We start from the raw sequence: 5,876 nt of genomic DNA, 5'->3' as shown, positions 1-5,876 counted from the left end.
TGCGGCGGCTTGCGACGAAGCAGGCATTCTTCACGCTCTCCTGCTTCTCTCGCTTTTTTGAGATACTCCTCCCCTTCAATGTTGAACGACACTTCTTTGCACGACTCGGTCCATCCTATGTCTTGTTCCTGCCCAAATCAAGTGCTAAAGGTTAATAGAGAACATTTAATATAATCAAGAAATTTAAATCATTGAATAATAATAAAGTAACAGTAAAAATTGTTGATCGTACATATATTTACTGTAATATATTTAATAAAGTAATTAAATTATTTGAAATTTCGATTAAAATAAAATTAATCGCCGATATAATTTACCATTAGTTTGATAATATTCTTTTTACTACAGTATGTAATTCGGCAACTAATTTACAGCTTTTTCTCGCAATCAATAAAAAATTCAAAGATAAGATCGTTCTAACAAAAGTATTGAAGATAATCTATTTGTATCTTATCACAAATATATTTTATCCTAGCTATACCTTTCATCTATAGCAAATAAGCTCGCCTTGAATTTGCGAGTATTTATCTTGCGTACAAATATTATCATATTCGGTTTATGTTCGCGCGTCATATCCGTTATATGTGTGTTATTTCCGAAAACTTTTTATTCCGAAATACGCGCATCACTTTTCTTTCATAGTAGATTAACAAGTTAGCGATAAAAAAATTAATCTTTAAAATTATTTACGATCTCCAAAATATTTAAAAATTTCCATCACGTGATTTTTAAGCATATAGAGCATGATATTTTTTGAACACATATAAACTCTGCCAATAATATTTTTGAAAAAATAATAAAATATATATGTTTTTCTCAGAATAAATAAATTTTAAGAGGACATTTCAATTTTTAGATATGCTCCAAAGACCCTTGAAGCGATTAAAATCGCATTTTTCTCGACGACCTTGCTGTTGTTCACGGTACAGCAGATCGCGAGACATGCTGATAATAGTCGTTCATTCGCCACGACGGAACATGTCGCGTAGACTTCGATACGTCCGATTGCATCGCGTGTCAGTCGGATAAAATTCCTACGATACCTATGACACGCGTGGTCACTTCAATGACATCGCGATCGTGCATGCGAACGCGCGGAGATGAACAGCGTGTCGCTTCTCTCTCTCTCTCTCTCTCTGTCTCGCCGCGCAGATCGACCAGGCAAGCCTTTCAAAGTAGTTCTGGAGCGAACGACACGGGAATGTAGTCTTCGAAAAGGAAATCGACACGAGGATCGCGAAGAAGTCAAGGCTGGATATTTCTGTCGTTGGCTCGCGCACGTAACAGTCTGTTTTCCATCAGCGATTTTATTTGGTTTATCTGAGAGACCGCGTGGTATAAACTGCACATAGTCCGATCCGATTATCTCTATCCGCTGAACTTAAATGTAATTTTTTTATCGTGGTTCTTGTGGAAACTTACTAAGGATGATTGGCACGATTTTTAAAGCTTGCGGCGCAAAAATATATAATTAAAGTGTTGTTAAATATTTAATGGATATCGCGTTCAGTATGTTTTTCAAAACATTATAGGAACAAGAACTTTATGAGACTACATGTATTGGAGAGATCATATTAAAAAAAAGCAACTATCTTTGATGTACATGAATATTGTGAAAAACGAAGATAAAGTCATTGTAAAGGAACATGGCACAAACAAAATGATTAATTCGATCCAAGTGACTATAAAAAAAGTCAGGGAGGTCTCATGGAATTTTATTAGGACTCGGAGAATTAAAAAAAAAATTCTTTCTTTGATAATGTTGCTTTCATATTGTAAACAATCGGCAAGTCAAGTGTGAATTATGTGTTTAAAACATATTATAAATATATATCTATTTTTTCGTTTATATATCCAATGTCTAACGAAATAGTGAATAAATAGTACATATTTTTTATTGTAATTTTTAGTGATAAAAAGATGAAAGATGAAAATTTTAGGCAAGTAAAAAATGTATGTTTATCTTACGAAAGCTATTCAGTTTGTCAGTAGATTTGCAAATCTAGCACTTGAAATCTAAGATGCTTTGTGTTTTTCCTTCGTATGAGTGAAAAACATTAGAAAGTGCATATAATGAAAAAACTTATTTTAGAAAATTGTAGCAAAAAATTTTAAAAATATTCTTTTTATCTGGAATTTTAAACAAAAATACTTAAACAATCAGAGAATTTTCAGGAAATTTGTTTACAAGATTTGTATGAGAAATTTAATCAAAACAGTTACCAGAATGCATCTAAATCGACTCCCTTAAATTTCATGAAATATCGCTCAATGCATGGCGTTGGCATTCTACTGTATCGCAGATCATGATATGGTGGATGTCTGCGGAATCGCAGCTGCGAGTCGCATACGTTCTGAAAATATCGCCGCTGCTATTCCGTGCACGCAAGCGCATCTAAAAAATCTTCCGAATCGTATGAAAAAAAATTCATCAAAATAATCTCCAATATTATAACAAATTCTACAAGTGTTTTTATACATATTCGTCCTTTTTTTTCGACAGTCGCAGCATCGCTTTTCTTCTTATATCCGAAACTTCATCGAAAATTAATTTCAGCATTCATGGAAAATATTTGCGAGAAAGCATGACTGCAAAGTATATAGCCAATATTAAGTATAAATTATTTCTGATGTTTAAACATAAATAATAGTGTTAAATAATGCAGTTTAAATAAGAATTCTGATGCAAAGCTGTTTTCTTAATCATGTATTATAGTCTCGATATATTGATTATTCAAGTATCTTTTTTATTATCACCAGTTAGTTTGTCACAACCGACCTCGATATTAGATATCCACGAAGTTTTATCCATCGCCTCGGCAACAGACGATCAGTGTTGCATAATCGCAGTGGGATATTACAGCTGTCAACTATATCCGTATCAGTATACAAATGTATGCAACTCAGAAGAGTGCAATGATATGATAAACATTAAAGTAACATGTGTATAAATATTTTCATATTAAGTTCAAGGATGATCGAGTCGCTGGCAACGAGCAAACTGACTTTTTTGTGAGACGTTGCGACGTCTCTTCGTTCACATAAATACTCATCTTTTTTTCGAATGCGACGAAGAGTCGCCGTAACATTTTATGGTGCATAAAAAGATTATTTTATGCTGCCGTGATCGTTGGCTTCGGTCTTTTATTAAACTATGTCAGGGTGTTTTACGGTCATCGAGCACTCTGATCATCATAGACTATAAACGCCAACCTATGCGCTGCCGCTTTCATAGAACGTTCAATTCATCTATGGTTGATCTCTACCGACCGTATTACATGGAACTACTTTGTACCTTTTATTAATACTTATTATTAAGAATCTTTAATATTGACATGTGTCATAAATTATATATGTCACGTCATATAAATGCCACCATAAAAAATTAACATAATCCGAGAAAAAGTAAAATGGGATACTGGTCTGAAACATTCTTTGATATCTCACTTCGTTTCCGAAAAATATGCCCGCGTCACTATAAATGCCGCACCCTGTATACAAATCTCTTATATACATCAGTTCAATAAACTTACTATGCAAGAACATAGAATTTAAATATACACACGATGCTTATAAATATATGATGTTGTTACTTGTTGTCAAAATAATTCGAAATCGAGATAAACCTATTCGTTATGATAGAAAATCTTTTCACAACAGATGCGGGATTTCTGTCGCATTCACAAGCCGATTTATCTTACAGCATCGTTGAGGAAAAAAAAGATCATTCGCGTTGGCATAAGCCGCAAAAATTATATTCGCGTGTATTTCCCTGCTTCTGATGTCACACACGTGGCGAGACGGTAAGATGTAGGGGTGACGCTTAATGCGCCATTAGAATGAAAAAAGGAAGGAGATGGGGATTTATAACGCGCTTATGTAAGCGACGCTGCTTAAGCCGCGACGTCTCACGGTAAATCCACGACGAAATATCGCAGAGGAGAGCAACCGGCGAATGTGCGAAGGTAGTTAGCTCTCCATAACATAGAAGCTGGGCCGGTTTCGCTGTCAGTCCAGGGCCTGTACAATACGACCCGGTACGCACGCATAGATACGTTTCTCGGGGGCCCGATCGCGTGATCGTAAGTGCTCCCTCCCCCGAACATGTACATATATGTGTGTATTTTAGAAATACGATGGAGCAACGAATACCCCGCATCTTCAAAACGTATCTCTCGATTATATCGTGAAAATTTTCTAATATTTTACATATTACTTTGGCTTATTTATTACCTAGCCAAATATAAAAAAAGAAACAGGCAAAAAAATTTAGGAACAAGATATCCATTATTATTTTGATACTAACAAGCTCGTAAAATATCAAATTATGTACTAAAGATAAAAAAGACTATGTAATTTATATAAAAATTATGCAATTTTATGATATGAACAAAAATTACATTTATAAGTATTTGTTTAAAGAAGATCTGAACTCTTTATATTATCAATTTCTATCATGTATATCACCTCTCTTTTTTTTTCAATAAAAAACGAGTAAAAAAATCAAAGTTTTTATGACAAAAATGACATCATAATTATGTTATATAATTGGTCAAAATCATACGCGAGTTATTTCGTCGCTTTTTCAACGATAAACAGAGTACGATGGAGTATATCCTCCGCTCGCGGAGGATCATCTTGTGCCCGCGGCGAGATGGTACGCACGTTTGTGTGTCCGAGCGTACAAACTGGCCGCTCGCGCGCGCGTCGATCGTGGCGCAGGATGGATGTTTGTGTACGTATGTACGTGTGCGTTTGTTCGTGGGGAGCGGTGGCTAGGTCACGGTCAGGGCGATGCCCTCTTCCCTTGGGAGAAAGAGAGGAGGCCGTCGCCGCCGCTGTGTGCGATGCTTGAAGCTGCCTCTCGCTGCTGGGCCACGCGACTGACGGACGCGAATGAGCCTCTCGATATCGGGTGCGTGCTTTACATCGCGATCGGGTCTCGTCGAGAGAACTCAATTAGAGCGCGAGGGATAAATCTTCGTCGCGAGACAGAGATGCCTTCTTGCAATCGAGTACGAATCCGGACAATTGACCGGTTGCACGCGATCAAACAGAAAAAGCACGTACAATCGAATGAATTTTTACGAAGAAACGAGATTTTGATAACATCATACATTTATACGTACAAGGCAACTTTGCCAACTCTATTCGTGAATTATTTATAGAATTGTTAATATGAGAAAAAGCGTCAATATTCGAAAAAATAAACAAGATCGATAGGATATCTGTCCAAAAAAATTCCCTGATTTCCCAGGTATCTTTGTTCAAAATTCCAAGTAAGAAGAATATTTTAAAGATTTTCTTGATGCAACCTTCTAAAATAAATTTTTTTTTGTTGCATGCGTTTTTTGATATTTTCTACTCATACGAAGGAAAAACACAGAATTTCTTAAATTTCATATAATAGATTTGTAAATGTATTAAAAAAAAAACTAAATAACTTTCGTAAAATAAGTATTTTTCATTTTGTCAAAATTGGATAAATTAGATTTTCAGGAGTGCAATCTCGCATAAATAAATTTGCATCAAAATATAATGGAAAATAATAAATAATGTATTTCTCGCAGATACAAAAATTAAAATTTATAGTGAACTCTTACTTTCTTGATAAATAATCAGTAACTATGAATTACGTCATTTGGTTTTAAAAGTTCGTTTTATCGTGTTGCCGATGTAAGCGCAAAGCAATCTTCTACATGACTATATATTACGATACTATCTTGTGTGCGTATATGGAAAGAACAAGAGAAAAGAAAAAATACCTGTATATGCATTTTACAACGACTTGTCAGTGCCGTTACACGCGTGGCGTATGCATCGCGGCAGAATCCGTTCGCTAATTATAAGTAAAGAGAAAACAGAGAAGGGGGGGG

This window comes from Formica exsecta, unplaced genomic scaffold (genome assembly GCF_003651465.1).
Source record: "Formica exsecta isolate Colony F162 unplaced genomic scaffold, ASM365146v1 scaffold182, whole genome shotgun sequence".
In the NCBI taxonomy this organism is placed as follows: domain Eukaryota; kingdom Metazoa; phylum Arthropoda; class Insecta; order Hymenoptera; family Formicidae; genus Formica; species Formica exsecta.
Note: the sequence above shows the minus strand (reverse complement) of the source record.